The 16,911-nt window shown below is 48.0% G+C and overlaps 2 long non-coding RNA genes across 5 annotated transcripts in view; one reads left to right on the forward strand and one right to left on the reverse strand.

Annotated features, from left to right (window-relative positions):
* The window catches only part of LOC309865443, a 54,779-nt gene that overhangs the window by 24,794 nt on the left and 13,074 nt on the right, over positions 1–16,911 (reverse strand). Inside the window, exons 3-5 of one of the 3 annotated variants that reach the window (XR_014312101.1) lie at positions 11,015–11,112; positions 6,207–6,363; positions 4,429–5,164 (exon numbers count right to left, since the gene is read on the reverse strand). The exons of 1 other annotated variant lie outside the window; for it this stretch is intronic. This is a non-coding gene — a long non-coding RNA (uncharacterized lncRNA). Of the gene's footprint in view, positions 1–4,428; positions 5,165–6,206; positions 6,364–11,014; positions 11,113–16,911 lie in introns of those variants that run through there. One more of the 3 variants, XR_014312100.1, reaches the window with a different exon arrangement.
* LOC309865442 lies at positions 2,952–11,524 on the forward strand. Of its 2 annotated transcripts, none has more exons than XR_014312097.1 (3): positions 2,952–4,087; positions 6,276–6,379; positions 9,757–11,524. It is a non-coding gene; the product is annotated as an uncharacterized lncRNA (long non-coding RNA). The 2 variants fall into 2 exon arrangements; XR_014312098.1 differs by lacking the exon at positions 2,952–4,087 and adding an exon at positions 4,108–4,254.

Consider the following 16,911-nt stretch of genomic DNA (forward strand, 5'->3'; position numbering starts at 1 on the left):
ACCTGGTAAAATATTATAAAACATGGTAGGGAATAATTTGGTCTTAGTTCTGTGTATAGTAGCACTTAATTGATGATTGGTCTCCTGGGGCCCTTTGGCTGTTTTGTTCTACAACAAAACAAAACAAAACCCCACAATTCTTGCTATGTGGTCAGGAGCATTTTCTAGATTCTCATTTCTACTTCTTACTATCTCACTCTTTCTCATACCAGTATTTTCTCCTCAAAAAACAAACCACCTTGTCATTTCCTAGCAAATGCCCTCCTGGAATGAGGGAACCCAGTATAATGAATTAAACTTGACCCAGGAGTTATCCATACAATTCTAATCAGAAGCGCATCAACTCACATATGATTATTTTTACAATTCTTGAATATTTTCACCATTTATAATTGTTGATATACATCAACTTTTTATAAAAGTTACACCCTTCCCGCTCCCACCTGAAAAAGAAAGTCTCGCGGCCCTCACGCCAGCATTCAGTAGTATCCCCTTTTAATCTTTGCTAATTTCAAAATAACACGCATGCTCATTTGAAAGCGGCATATGATTATCATGTTTATCGTATTTTTTCGATTTTGAGTGATGCTGAACAGACTCTAGCCTTTCTGTCCCTCTTACGTGATTTTTCTGCAGCGGTTCTTTGTCCTGTTTTGGTTGCGTTTGCTGATGTTCCAGTTCTTGTTGTTGCACAAAAGAAACTAGACAGTGGGAGGGACGAGACAGGGTGGGAGCACCTAAGGTTTTGAACTCCATGCATGTCAACTCTGTGATTGACTCATTCATCCTGCAGACATTCACTGAACGCCAATATGCATTAGGCGCTGTTATCCCAGCACTGAAAAATACAGCAGAAAATGGCTCTTCCTCCTACAGAGCCTGCATTCAAGTGCTATTGGCCATATCTACTTATGTTAAGCTATTAATACGCTGCTATCTGTTTTGAATTGGCATTACTTACGTGATGACATCACTCAAAGTACCCCAACCTCAGGGCACAGCCCTGGTTCATGCTGGACACATCCCCAAGATACCTACACACTCACCCTCATTTTTTTAAAAGATTTTATTTATTTATTTGACAGAGAGAGATCACAAGTAGGCAGAGAGGCAGGCAGAGAGAGAGGAAGGGAAGCAGGCTCCCCGCTGAGCAGAGAGCCCGATGCGGGGCTCGATCCCTGGACCCTAAGACCGTAACCTGAGCTGAAGGCAGAGGCTTAACCCACTGAGCTACCCAGGCGCCCCTCACCCTCATTTTTTTTTTTTTTTAAACCAGCCACCACTCCAGACTGCTCACCGCCTTCCCAAATCTTACACAAATCAGTTACACAGACCTCCAACTGCACTTCTGGAAGATTTTACACAAAGCTCCCACAATCCTTCCTCTGCCGAAGCAAACCACTGAGCAAGATCAGTCCTCCGAAAGCGAAGCCTCAGTACAAGTCAAAGCAGGAGAGAGTCTGTGCTTTACTAATTTAGCAAAAACAGTAAAACAAGTCAGAAACTGGTTTTATTCCAAGGCAGCTGGGGGCACAGAGTCTGACCATAAGAGGCCATAAGGGTCCAGTCCCATCCAAGCACCCCCAAAGAATTCCAGAACTTCTCATTCAGACCGGACATGCTCTGGGCTCCCCAGTAAGGGGTCACTATGACACTAGGTCTGGGAATCCTCTTGTTCCAGAATCCCTGAACCCTGAGTATTCCTCTAAAGAAACAAGGGGTGTGTGTATGTGTATGTGTATGTATATGTGTAGGTGTATTTGTATGTGTATGCTTATGTGTGTATTGTATGTGTGTATATGTGTGTGTGTGTCTATGTGCATGCGTGCGTGTGTGTGTGTATGTGTCCGTGCACGAGCACAGGCGTGCATGTCTTCTAACTCCACTTCCTCCATCAATTACAAGATCCTGCCCAGCCCCTGTCAATTCTTTCTGCCTCTGACATGGCTCCATCCCACCTTCACCCCATGCTCCTTTGACATCTCATATCTGCATCGTGTACGTGAGAGGAGGCGTGTATTCTCCTCCTCCTGCTGCCTGAGCCCAACCCAACCAACCACCCCGTTCCTGCCCACCTCACCGGCTCCTTTGTCCCTTTGCCTCCCCCCAGCTGCCTCCATCACCTAAATCCCCTGCACTGCGGGCCATCTCTCTGTAATGCAGACCTCTCCTCTCTCACCTCTTTCCTTGAACACTTTGCTCTCCCTGGGAAAGACACCCCCTCTGCTGGGCTTTTCTCACTCCCTAAGTTCCATTGGCTCAGGTGGGTGTGTTTGGCTTTCTCGGTGAATCCCAGGGCTGCCTCTAGAAAAATGATCCTCTCCCCATCCCATCTGTGTTCGTCAGTGAGGGCAGTGGTAACTAAGCACGGCAGGCTCTGGAGCTTCATGGACAGACATTTATTTGCTCACAGCTCTGGAGGCTGGAAGTCCAAGATCAAGGCGTCAGCAGGGCTGGTTTCTCCCGAGGCGTCTCTCCCTGGCTTGCAGATGCCGCCTTCTCCCTGGGTCCTCATGTGGTCTTCCCCCGTGTCTGTCTGTGTCCTAATCCCCTCTTCTTAGAAGGACACCAGTCCTGCCAGATTTGGGCCCATCCTTATGACCTCATTTAACCTTAATTAACTCTTTAAAGACCCTATCTCCAAATGCACTCACATGTTGAGGTCTGAGGACTTAGGACTTCAACATATGAATCCGGGGGGACACAAGTCAGCCCGTAACATTATCCGTGGCTATGACACTTATCAAGGTGTTTGTACATTGTACCCAGGGTGGCCACATTCCAGACCTCACTCCATTCTGTGTGGACTCCCACTCCCTCCCCAGCTCTCCCTGGAGGCCATCTTTGTTCTTGTGAGCCTCCAAACTCCTGGTCTTTGCTCTCACCAGGACCTTCAATCACTCAACTTCTTTATATATCTAGCATCACTTTACCCCCTCCAGCTGCACTGCCCCCCTGTTGTCTCCGGATTCCACCACCAGTCCTCCATGTCCCCCCTTCCTGTATCGCTCCCACCGGTACAGTATTCAGCCTGAAAGACGCTCTAGCTCTTCTCTTGTTTATGACCGGGCTCCATTCTGAGCCATTACGATCTGTCAATGCCCGTGCCAAGCTTTCCTTCTGCCAAGGTGTATCATTTCCTCCACCTACCATTCTACCCCCAATCTTCCCTCTCTCTCAGAGAACTTACCCCCAACCTGGTCAGAGGAAGTCGCCTTCTGACCCCACCCACCAGCCATTGGACCCATCAGATACCTGCCTTAGCGATTCCTAAAAGAGACACATCTGTTAGAGAGCCCTCGGTCCCTGAGTCATAAGACTGGGTAGAGCCGGAGCCCCCCTAGGCACCACGGCAACCCAACCGGCCACCAGACCCCTGTGATGGGAGAGTGGGGAATGTGAGCAGCTGGGGCCCATTCCCCAGCTGCCGTGATGTCAGCTCCCACTTCCTTGAGTTGGGTTCCCGTCCCATCAAACAAGTCCCTCTGTACTCAAGCTGAGTAGGTTTTTGTTTCTTGCCACCGAGCCGTCCTGACTAAGACACCTTTCAACACAGCTGCCGGATTGTCCCTGCCGCCCACTTTTTCATTCTTTTCCTCCACCGGAATCTGTTTGCCCATTTGTCTCTGTTGCCACAGTCACACCGCACACACAGAGCCTTATTTTTCACTTGAACAAATGCTGCCTGGCCGGGTCCCAAAGAGAACAAGCAGCAACCTCATGACTTAATCACACAACAGGTGAGCCGGTCCGTGCCAGCGTTTACAAAAACTTGTCTCAGACCTGCTTGGGTCCTTGGCCAGCGAAAGTTCCCTGACTGCAGACCAGGCTGCTTGCATTAATTTGTGGACAATCTAGATGTTCCCGGCACCCCTGGCCTGGGGGGCAGCAGCGGGGGGCGCTCGGCTAGTCCTACGGAGGTAGAGGGGTGGGGGGTAAAACGGGTTTGAGTGAACATTCTTCCTCTCAAATCACTTAGAACTTCAGCATGAGATTAATGGTTTCCATGGCAACTGATAAGCCCCAGAGCCTCCAGAAGACTGGAGTTTTCTCAGAACTCCTCAGGACACGAGGACCCTCGAAAGTGGTGAGACCTGCCGGAGGGGGCCAAATTTCTCCTCTCAGCTTGGGTCAAAAAATAAACTCTCTCCTGCCCATTTCGGGACTGTTTGTACAACAGTCTCTCCTGAGGAAGAGATCCCCTTCTTTCTCTGGGTGGTTTTCTGATGCTACCTTATTCTGTTGTTCCTAAAGGTAAGAAGCTCCTACAGCTTTTCTGGAATTTTACATCGAGTGCGACAGCTTGGGATAGGAACGAAGGCTGTTCCAATTGATTTCATTTGTTTCTGCTCCTTCTCTCTTGCGCGCGCGCTCGCGCTCTCTCTCTCTCTCTCTCTGCCTTCCCTGCTCCCGCCCTTCCCCCAGCCCTCATCTACTTTCAGATAAAACATCAGATATCATGCAGTTTGTGGACTTGAATGCATCCTTTTAGGAATACTTCCCAGTGAAAAAGGACACACTCTGGCAGGCATCCAGTCCTAACAAATGGCAAGTGCTTTTCCCCTTTGGACAATATGCCCAGCTCCAAGAGCCACAACTCATGTTACCCGGTGACACCCACCGCAGCCACTTCGCCGTGGCCCGTTCTTTGAGGGACCACTATGTGAAATAAAGGCTCGCGGGCCACATGAGAAGGGGTAAAACATGCCGTCTTTGTTAGCTTTCTTGTTTTGTTTCTCGGTTGATTCACAGAAACGGTGGTGACTAAATGTACCGGAGAGCTGTTATAGCACATTTTCTCATCAGTGTGAGTAAGAAATAGAGCAAGAATTCTGGGAACATGGTTTGTATTACACCTATTGTGCTTGGCTTCACATGACCACCACCGGGCATTGGCACGACTCGAGGAGAAGAAGCAGGGGGTGGGTTGGTCCCAGGCAAACTTGGTTTGAGTGGCCCATCGCCCACGCATTGGTAACCATGAGCTGTGTTAAGATTCCTTGTCCCGGTTTGTAAATCTGTAGATTTTCTTTTCAACCTTATATGCCATCTGGGCTTTCTTCTGTGATATTTACGATTGCTTTGTCAGTTTTGGTTAAGTAGTTTGGAGTTTTAATTTTCAGTAACAAGAGATATCTTTGAAATGCCTTTATTATTGAAAATCCTGCGGGAAAAATAATTTAGGTATGGTGAGTAAGACAGCTCCTTGCTTGCTTTTTTTTTTTTTTTTTAACCATCAAAACAGCTCTCTCTTAATTTCATTTTTGAGGATCTGAGGATTCTTAGGAATGCAGCTATAGCTTTGTTGCAAAACAGAGTGTACCACGAAATCTCAGTTAACCAGATGTCCTTTCCTGGTTAAGCAAGCATTCGATGTACTATATGTACGGAGGACTAGGCTAGGGGTCAGGACACCTGACAATTAGGGCACCGCTGCTGGTGGAAATATTCCTTGCAGAGACTTTGTTCCTTTTGTTCTAATTCTCTGTGTGTCAAGTCACCACCTGCCCTTCTCTTTAGCACACCAAGATCAGCCCACTGGGAGGAAAGGCCTTGGGCAAATGACTGGCCCTGATTTTCAAGCCATGTTCCTTCAGTGGGAAATAATTAATTTCATGGAGAGATAGTTCCAATATATTGTTAACTGAAATATCAGTTTGGAAAACAGTAAAAAAAAAAAAAAAAGTAACAGGTACACCCCAGGATTGGATCAGGGAAGGAGGCTGGGTGACAAAAGGAGAAAGTACAATTGACAGTTGCAATTACCCAGACAAGAATGTGGCTGGAACCAGCACACTGAAGAGGGTGGGAAGTATGCAAATTAATTGGATTTTGATTGGCTGGCTCACAGGTCATTGAGATTTTTTTTTTTAAGATTTTATTTATTTATTTGACAGATAGAGATCACAAGTAGGCAGACAGGCAGGCAGAGAGAGGAGGAAGCAGGCGTCCTGCTGAGCAAAGAGCCCAATGCAGGGCTCGATCCCAGAACCCTGAGATCATTACCTGAGCCGAGGGCAGAGGCTTAACCCACTGAGCCACCCAGGTGCCCCAGGTCATTGAGATTTTAACGAAGGTTTTATTAAAAACCCTGTTTGACCTCAAGCAACCCTCTCATTCACATGCATGGACTAGATTCTACCCACTGCTATTTAAGAAGGAGTGGCCAATTTATTGTATCAGTCAGGATAGGCAAGTATATATACCTAACAACCAACCCCATCAACTCTGTTGATTCAAGAGCAAGTGTATTTCCCTCTCCCCACACTGTCCAGCCCAGGTCAGCTCCGCAAGATCAGCCCAGGAAGCCGGCGGACTGATGGAGGCTCTCCCTCAACCCATGCTTCCATGAACGCCACCATGCTAGGAAGGAAATTTGGTGAATTATATCACTTTTGTTCACATTTAATTGCCAAAGCAATACCTGTTATATCAATCAGTTTGGTCAGCGTGAGTCAGTTCCCTAGATAATATTTCAGATACAATTCATTTTCAGGACCTAGGAATTTGAAGACTCCTTCAAGGGAATGACCCCAACAAGTAGGCAGTGTCAAGGAACCCTTAGCACTCCATGTTATTATGTCACACACATAGATATATAATGCATAGACATAGTAGATGCGCACGTGTGCGTGTGGGTGTGTGGGTATAGACACATAGGTACACCTGTAAAAACCATAGACGATTCAGTTAAAATGCTTTTGGACTCTGGATGAACTCTATGAAAGAGTTATCCAAGGCAGAGTTGATAAAAAAGAAACAGAGACTTTGGAATCAGTCTTGGTTGTTACTAGCTCTATGACTCCCCAAGAAAAGTTACTCAGCTTCTTAACCTTAGCATCTCATCTGCAAAATGGATAAGAATATCTACCATGTGGCTATTGCAAAACACCTAGAAGCATAATGGAGAGTCAGCAAATGGTAGATGCTATTCAGTTCCTCTTGTTTGCAAAAAAATTAAAAAAAAAAAAAAAGTTTGGGCATTCTTTGCCTTGTCTTCTAAAACACAGTATATGTAAACATTCCAACTAACCCACATTTCTGATTAAAAGGATGCTGATTAATAAACATTTTGTTTAAAATGTATGTATGCTAGCATCCAAGAATACCTTCTCTGATTTCCCCCTACTGGGGCAACTCTGGCTACACTCTCCCACAATAATCGATTTTATTGAAATGTGGAGGATAGCCATTCTCCTCTCACTGGCTAAATTTTGGAATCGTGAACAAATTTCAACTTCAAGAGTTATTTATACACTACCCTAAAGCATTTGACTTGGACACAGAGTGTTGAGTCAGATCTTAAGATCAGTTAGCAGTGTGCCAATATTCGACTCGAAATTGTCTAAGATGTTAAAAGATTCTGCATCCCATGGTATGACCCACTAATACTTTTATTTAATTTCAATTAGTACTTGCTTAAAGTGTTAAACCCCCTTCATTCTATCATCCAAGCTGAACCCTCAGTCCCTTATCGCCCCCTCTCCTCTACAATTCGGTAAGCAGTGTATTTCGATTGCTGATTCCAGTTCAATCAGTCCATGGCTTTGTGGTGGTAAATGCCTAAGTCCATTGCATATCAATCATCACAGAGCACATCACCATACCACACTTATAAGAATATGGATTCCTTGATTCTCAAAATGATACATAAGAAGCAGATGCAAATTGTAAAACCTCCTGCTCTACAACCGTGATAGTGTTTGCTTCAGTTCCTGAAAACGCAGATCTAAATCTGGAATGAGCATCTATCTATCCCAGTGAAGATGCGTGGGATCAACCTGGGGCCAAGGTTAGTAAGCCCGGACTATCCACTTGCCCGCTATGGGCCATCCTGGATTTCCTCAGTAAGCGGTCCATGGCTGATTTTAGTCTCTGATGTGTTCGTGGACAGGCAGAACAACTGTGAGTTGCATTTCTAGTTTATGAGAGCGATAACAGGAAACGTCTCTTTTCTGTCCTTAAGTAGTACATTTGTGACTATGATTATCTTCATACCTATCCAAAAATTCTTATTACATTAAGAAGGAAATGTAGAGGTGCCTGGGTGGCTCAGTTGGTTGGGTGGCTGCCTTCGGCTCATATCATGATTCCCGGGTCCTGGGATCGAGCCCTGCAACAGGTTGCCTGCTCTGCAGGGAGCCTGCTTCTCCCTCTTCCTGCCTCTCTGCCTACTTGCGCTCTCTTTCTATCTCTCTGTCAAATAAATAAATAAAAATATTTAAAAATTTTTAAAAAGAAAGAAATGTAACCTAAACTGGAAATGACGATGACCATAACATTAATGAGTTCAAACTTCATGTGAGCACGTGGAAATATTCATGAGTGTACATTGGCAACATCCAAATTACACCTAATAAGATGGTCAAAGACAGAAAGGTAATATCAGATGATTTATTTCTCCTGCCTCATGTGCTTTTTCTCTTTTTCAGTCCCTGACTCTTGCCAACTGGCCAAATCAAGCCATTCTGTTCGTTTGATAATTTTTGATAATGGCTGCCTGTGTGGTCCATTGGTCATTAGTTAGTTTTTTTTGGCTGGTCGGAGATCTTGCAGGTGTGATACGGGGTCCTGTTCCCTCTGCATTCTTTTTGGTCTTCCGGGTGGAGCCAAGGAAGATCCCCACAATAAAGTGCATTCACACTCATTTGCTGACTAGCACCCCTGTGTCTCCTCACCAGATTAAATAGGTGGGCTTGGCAGAGATGTGAGAATGTTTCTTGTCCTGGGTCAGCTGCTTTCTAAAGAACAAAACAAATGCCTTAGGCTGGGGCATCTGGGTGGCTCAGTGTTTAAGAGTCTGCCTTCAGCTCTGGTCATGATTCCAGGGTCGTGGGTTCGAGCCCCGCATCCAGCTCCCTGCTCGGCAAGGAGCCTGCTTCTCCCTCTCCCTCTTCTGCCACTTCGCCTCCTCTTGTTCTCTCTTTCTCTCTGTGTCAGATAAATAAATAAAATCTTATGAGAGAGAGAGAAAAGAGAAATGCCGTAGACTGGCCATGGTGTGGGGTGACCCCTCCAGCAAGGGTGAGGTTCACCCTCTCTTCAGTACCCCCCACCTTCTCTGCCCCTGGACTGCATTCATGCAACACTGAGCTCATCACTGTTCTGTCAAGCTGGATGTTGGAAACTCCCTGCTGGCGTACTGACGTATAAGATGCCTACCGACTCTCCCCCCACTAAATGACAGATCTCATTTAATGAAGGAAGTAAAATATTGTTGACACTTGGGGCACTCTGTAGGAGTCTATCATGAAAACAGATCTGAGCTAAACTCCTCAGCTATAAACCGGACTGACGACTGCTGACCCTGCCTTCTATGAACCAGTGTTCTAAGGATCCAGTGAATGAGAAGCTGTCAACCCTGCCCAAAGGACAGCTAGTATTATGGAGGCTTGAAACAGACAATATGCTTCAGCTGACTTTTCAAGCCAAATGTGCTGTGAATATAGAGAAGATCTACATGGCGGGGAGCTGAGGGGGGCAAAGTAACAGAATTACAAGATGGCGGGCCTCAAGATCCTTTCCTTTGGCATCTGCCTCTCCAGGAACCGGAAAACTCTGCCTTTGAAAGCGTACAATGCAAGGACAATCAAGGAACCTACCTCCTCCTCTCTCTCTCTGTCCCCCGCCCTCTGCCCTCCCCTCTCCCGACAACACAGAGAAACCATCCCAACTGCAGACCTTCCTGTTCTCAGCCTTCCCCTCCTCTCTGTTTTGTAAGAGACCCGAGCAGTGAATCTGTGTCTCCTCACATAGGCATCTGACAGGTGGTCCTCGAGTGAGCAGGACAGCCGGCAGGAGAGAAGAAACGAGAAAAGAATACTCCCTGTAAATCATCAAAGAAGAATTGGGAGCGATTCTCCATATCACCTTCCATCCACAGTCCCCACAAGGTCCTACTGTGATGTTCCCGACCTTGGGGGCCAGTCTGGATTCTTCAGGAACTTCAGGAACCAACAAGGCGTACGTGTCTGATACGAGGCCAGGTACAGGGACCATATGGCATGGACAACCCAACTTCTTCTTCTGTTCTGTGCTTTAACCCCCAGCACCCCTGAAGAGTTTGAAGCCGTGGCCTCTGGGCCATGGGGAAGATGAGCCCATTTCCATCCTACCACTCCTTACCCAAGAAGAGGGCTTGACTCTAAGTAATACTGGCATTCTCTTCCCTGTTTTATTTTGTTCTCTTTGGGTGTGTAAGATAGGATTCAGACCCATGCATCCTACAGTAAAATGTAGGTGATTCACCAATAGCCAAGAATGGGTGTTTATGCCTAAATGCTGATCCCCAATGAAGTTATAGACCCCCATTCCTGAAACATCAGTCCAAAGAAGGAACGAAACTTTACAAGAAAGAACATGACACATAAAATGGGTCCCTGCCCAGAAGAGCTTACACACCAACTCATATACGGGCAGGAGCGAAACATGTTTTTCCCATATGGCATGTTACTGAGATCTTGCTCTTAATGGTATAAATCTTCGTAAATCCTCCAGATTGAAAGATAAATTGAGGGGAGCTGGTGTGTATACCAGGAGGCATTTCAGGCTGCCTGTGGATAATGTGACAAGCCCAGAGACTCATGCTCCGAGTAACTGCATGGAGGGTCCTGCCAGGAGGGGCAGGTGCTGCTGCTGTGAAGGATGTCCCCTTGGACTGTCCTCTCTGAGAGCCACTAAGCCTAGGCAGCCACCTGGCCCGGCCCGGCCCACAGCCTACTTCCACGCATCTTCCCTTTCTAAGAAGAGCATGCCAGACAGGAGTTCTGTTGAGACCAGTCTTGAGTTAAGATCATATTTGCAGCAAACTGGGCACACGCAGTCTATGCTCAGTGAATCTATCTTGCATGAGGAAATAAATTAACTAATGCACCTGCAGAAAACAGCCCTTTCTTACAGGACCAACATGAGATTCATCCTTGGTCACCTTTATAAATGAGTGTCTTACTTACGGTACACTCACCACGTGCCATCATTGAGTTGTCACGGGTCAAGCAGAAAGAATCTTAGATACCTGCTAGTCTGTCCATTTCCTCTTCCACAGAAGAAACCTGATGGATTTCACCAAGCAGAGAACGTCTTCATTGTTTGCCAGAAGAGGACCTCAGTAACCTGAAGACAAACAATGTCCACAAGCCAGCATAAGGACCACAGAAAATCTGGCTGGGCCTGTTGATGGTCTTCGGTATTCAGGTCTTTGGGTTGTAAATCCCTGTCTTGTGGTAAATTCTATAAGGTTAGAGAGTATATTCATAGGTGAAAAAGAGATCAGTTTGTATTTAGGGGGTAGGGAGTAAAGATAAACCTAGCATCAAGCATTTCTTTTAAATTCCTTTTACTTTTTTTTTTTTTTTTAAAGATTTATGTATTTTAGAGAGAGAGAGAAGCAGTCTCCTCACTGAGTGTGAAGCCCTACATGGGGCTCAATCTCATCACCCTGAGATCATGACCTGAGCTGAAATGAAGAAGCGGTCACTTAACCAACTGAGCCACCCAAATGCCCATAAATTTCCTATAAGCTTAACATTCACTGAGTAGCTCTTATGTGTAACGTGCTCTGTTAAGGACTCCAGAGGGATCCAAGGGTAAATTCAATATCCTTGCCCCCAGAGGCTCTTGATTTCATGAGAGGACAGACAAGAAGGTACAAATGATCCCAGTACACCCTGACACAGGGTAGACTGGGGCTCCCACTATAACAGAGGAACAAGGCTCCGAGAGCAAACAAAGCAGAGGGATGTGGGCCCAACAGGTAGAGAGGGAGGACACCACTGGGCTTGAAGCATGGATGGACATTCCACAGGCAGGTGCAAGAAACCGAAGGGACTGCACGCGAAGGAATTAGCTAAAGCAATGGATGGAGAGAAGTTTTTTTTTTTTTTTAAGATTTTATTTATTTATTTGACAGACAGAGATCACAAGTAAGAAGAGAGGCAGGCAGAGAGAGAGCGGGAAGCAGGCTCCCTGCTGAGCAGAGAGCCCGATGTGGAGCTCGATCCCAGGACCCTGAGATCATGACCTGAGCCGAAGGCAGAGGCTTAACCCACTGAGCCACCCAGGTGCCTCAAGAGAAGTTTTTTTTTTTTTTTTTTTTTTTTTAAGATTTTACTTATTTATTTGACACACGGAGAGAGACACAGTGAGAGAGGGAACACAAGCAGGGGGAGTGGGAGTGGGAGAAGCAGGTTTCCCGCCAAGCAGGGAGCCCGATGCAGGGCTCGATCCCGGGATCCCGGGGCTCATGACCTGAGCTGAAGACAGATGCTTAACGACTGAGCCACCCAGGTGCCCCAGAGGGGAGTATTTTTTTATTTTGCTCCAACCATGTTGGACACTTTATAGTAGAAGCATTTATTACTCATAGCTAGCCAGGGAATTAGGTTCTTCCATTTTCTTTTCCTTGGGAAGATTAATAACGAGCCAAGTAAGGGTCAAGATTATATAACAATATGGGGCAAAGCCAAGATTTAAACCCCCGAGTGGCTGACTCCACTGTCAGTGATTTTTGTACCTCAAGAGGCCACCTTCCAGGGAGGAGGGAGACAGCGGGCATATTTCGGGGACATGAGCTCCGCGTGGCTGGTTTCTGGAAACCAGGGGAGGAAACCCACTTGAGGGAGGGAAGGAACTGATAAAGGAGGGAGGCAAGCAGGCGGAGGACGGGCTCAGGGCTTTGTGACTGCTCCTTCCTTACGGCGGAAGAAATTAGGATGAGTCTCAAGACTCAGGGCTGAGCGGAAATGGGGTTCAAGTTAGCAGATGTGATCGTGGAGCAAGATGGCAAAGAAAAGAGATGACACAGTGAGAGGACAGGTGGAAGGGTTAGCCTTGGAAAGAATAAAAACCGGTTCTTCCCCAGAGCCTGGGGGAAGGGGGAAGAGAGGGAGACAGGATCTCTGCTAAAAGGCAAAAGGGAATAATGAGGTCCTGGCAGCACGCAGGGCTGGATTTCTCAGCCAGTCCTGGGGACGAGGTCGGTCCCGGGGAAGCGAGGCGGGCAGGGTCAGGCAGGGCTGGAGCCGAGTGGAAAAGATTCGGAGCAGCTGTCGCGGCAATCTGATAGGGAGCTAAAAATGGAGCTCAAGGAAGATGGCCGAGGGCACAGAGTCCGACGGCAGCAGCGGGCCGTGGGTCCAATGACCTGGAGAGCTTGGAATCTCCTCCACAGAACTGGGATCAGTCTGGGATCAGGAGGAGATGAGAAGACACGCTGGAAGGAGAGGTGGGGAAGGGAATGGGAAACGTTTGAGAACTCGGCCGGAATGTTTCCTGGGCCACCAAGGAATCCAAAGGCAACAGGGAAGAAGGGAATAGATGCCACCAGAGTGGGTCCAAGATGCCCCAAAATGGGGAGGGTTCCAGGGACCCCAGCACTGGCCAAGAAGAGGTTCAACAGGAGGGAGGGAGTGGGACCACGGAGCACACGGGTGGGGGAGACAGAGAGCATTTCAGAGATGCAGACTCCAAAGGTCGCGCCTCCTGAGGGGTGAGGAGGTCCAGGGTGTGGTTGAGCACTGTGGAGAGAGATGCAGCCTCCAGGAGGTGAGGGAGAAGGACGACCGAGGGATGCCCACACGCTCGGCAGGGAGGGAGCAGGAGGAGGACCGGGAGACAGGTGCCGAGGCCATCTGCCAAGTGCCCAGCAAGGGGATGGCTGAACGCCTGCTGGACACGTTCAAAAGGGCGAAAGTGGAGTCACCTTAGGAAAAGGGAAGCTCAGCTTGATTTCTAGTGAAGTAGTGTCACAACGAGTGCTGTTTCCCACATCACCCCGAAAAAGGTACGGCTTGTAAAAGAGGCTTCGCAGGCATCTCTCAAAACAGATGAGGTACCGTAGGAATCCACACAGTGCGGAAGGAGGTGACGGGCAGGAAAAGGGGGTGCAGTGCCAAGGAACAGTACCGTGGGGGCCACGGCAGGGGGGGCGGGGGTGGATTCAAAGCTGAGGTTCAGAATGAGAAGGCACCCACTCATCTGACACTCTGCCTTAAACAAAGCCAACCTCGCCATCTCTCTGGAGTCCGGAGCTCGACCCAAAGGGCATAGAGGCTGACCAGCCGTATTCACGGCTGACATCCCAGACCCAGACCCTCCCACCCCCGTGGCTGGCTTCTTCATCAACTACAACCCCAGCTTCACCTCCTTAACTTGAAAACAGGTTTGACCCCACCTGGCTTCCCCTTGGTCCTCTCTTCAACACAGCTTCAGACTCCCCTAGGATGTCCACACCAACCCTGCACGTCCTCGCCGGCTGCGAGAGAGAACGCCTGATAAGAGCTAGCATTTGGTAACGCTCAGGACATGCCCAGCACGTTCAAGGAGGCCCTGAGGGTCATTTAGTTCCATCGTGATTCCTTTTCTAACATTTCCACCACAAACTGTCCCACTGCTGCTTGAATACCTCCAGAGTCCAGGAACTCACTCCCCATGATACGGTCTTGCTGCTAGATGGCTCTGTTGGAAACATTCCCTTCCTGAATCCGTGCTCTCCCCTTCACAGTCAGGGAAAACAAACCACATTCCTTTTCCATCTGATAGGAATCTGAAGACAGCCATCGTATTCCAACAAAGTCTCCTCCTTCTCAGGAGAAATAACTCCAATTCTTTATCTCTTCTCAGGTTCCCGCACCGTCCTGCCCACTCTGCACGAAATGTGGTCCCCAGCAGTGGGGACTTATAAACTTATAAAACAAACTTATAAAACGCCAGCTCTGTGCAGCCGCTGTCTAAACCATCCGTGCATATAACCTCACTGAATCCTCACACCAGTACCCCGTGCTACTGTTGCTACGGTTATTATTCCCACTATACAGATGAGGAGACTGAGGCTGAGAGCAGTCCAGAACTTGCCCCAGGCTGGTTCCGGCAGCAGCAGACCAAGCAGTCAAGTCCAGGCCATTGGCTGTGCTCATAACCCCACGCCAGCAACTCTCAAACTTGGCTCCCATTGGAATCACCCTGGGAAGTTCTAAAAACTCCTGAGCCTGGGTTCCAGCCCTAAAGATTCTGCTTTAAATGGGCCATGGGTTATCGAGGCATCTGACCTTTTCAAAGGTGCCCAGGGATGCCAGCGAGCGGCCGGGCCTGACGACTATCTGCGGTGACTCCACAGCACCCCGGGGCAGTCTGGCCGCTGCAGGGTAGACTCAGATGAGACGGGAATGATGGAAATTTCCAAGCTCCCCTCTTGAAGGATAACACAGGGACAGGCCCAGACGTGGGTGACAAGAGCCAGCCTTGCAGGAAGGCTAAGTAAACAGTCACTCAGCTGGTGTGAGTTTGGAGGAACTGGGAGGCCCTCATTCTCAAAAAAAAAAAAAAAAAAACGACAAGCAAAAGAAGGCACGAAAACCTCTCCTGACAGGACACTTGGCTACAAGGGCTTCTTCTGGAAAGGACTTTGACCACTGATGAAGCCCACCATGGGCACAGAGCCATCATTTTCTCAAAGCGACAGCTTCCTCTAGGATTGCCAACAGCCCAACCCCGGACCTCCCTTCAAGAGCTGGAGGCTAGAGAGGGGCCGCCCGTCCTTCCTGCCCCTACCCTCCTGCGCTGACTTCATGAATTTGTTCGAGAAAGCGCTGGGGCTGTGGAAACCACAGCCTCGGGGCCCTGCCTCCCGGGGGTTCACGGGACACTCTGCACTGCGGCTCTCCTGGCCGTCTGCTCTTGGCTTTCCTGTCCCTCCCCGGCTACTCTTCTGCTGACCCTAAGCCCGGATCATTGCTTTTAAAGCACGAGGGGGTTTCATTGGTTAAAGACTGGCCTCCAGATGTTCTCTGGTTGTTGCTGGAAACTTCCATGTCTTTTGTCCCTTGGACTTGCTCTTGGCGGTATGGGCCACAGCGTGAGGGCACAGGATGGGGGCCTGAACCCTGATCCGCATACATGGGTGTGGCTGCCCTTTTCCTCCCTTCCAGCTGCCCTCCCCCCTCCTTCCAGAACCAGCCCTGCAAACCCCAGACAGCCATGGCAACCTGAGTGTGAATAAAAGAGAAACTACCCTCACCCTCGAGCCCTATTAATATTTAATGCAAACATCTGAATGCAAATTGGCTCCACTTTTGTTTTATTCCTTTTCCTCCACATCCCTCTCTAATGTAGACTGCCTTTCTTGCAGACAGGGTGAGGTGAGTTGCTTCCCTCTGTCAGAAACAGGAAGACCCACCACTGCAGAGAGCAGCGTAGAGACAGGACTGAGTATGGTTGGAGCAGATCTGAGACTCCAGACTCCATATTTTTAGAATTATTTCCCAAAGAGAGTGCATCTCAGGGACACTGACTCTCTGTGGAGGTCACAGTGACTTCTGGGAGTCTCAACCCCAGTGAGGAATTATGCAAACAGGGATAGAATATTAGTAGCCTGGAAGACCCTAAAAATAATCTGCCCCCAAACCTGTAAATCCTCTTTTTCTACCGCTAAGAAACAGCAGATGGTTCAGCGGACAGATTTGTTCCCAGCCTTCTACAGTCTATGAACCAGGCTATTTCCTGGTCTGTGTTGCAAGACTGAGAGGTTCACAGGGCTTAAAAGGGGAGTATTAAATTTTTAAAGGAGCGCAAGAAAGGCAAATGTTGATATAGACATGTTTAATTGCTTGGGATGGCAAAAGAATAAATAGGTACTTGAGGAATAAGAAAATTGAACAGATGTGGCATATATTAGTGAATTACTTTCATTTCTTGGGACTGGCTAGAGGCAGTATTTTTGCAGAGATGGAAATGACAACAAAGAAGTAGCTCCAGGCTACTTTTCTTTTTTTCTTTTTAAAGATTTTATTTATTTATTTATTTTTCAGGGAGAGGGAGAGCGCGCAAGCACAAGCAACGGTAGTGGCCGGCAGAGGGAGAATCAGGCTCCTTTCTCAGCAAGGAGCCTGACACGGGACTCAATCCCAGCACCCTGGG

Source organism: Mustela nivalis, assembly GCF_964662115.1.
Source record: "Mustela nivalis genome assembly, chromosome: 5".
In the NCBI taxonomy this organism is placed as follows: Eukaryota; Metazoa; Chordata; class Mammalia; order Carnivora; family Mustelidae; genus Mustela; species Mustela nivalis.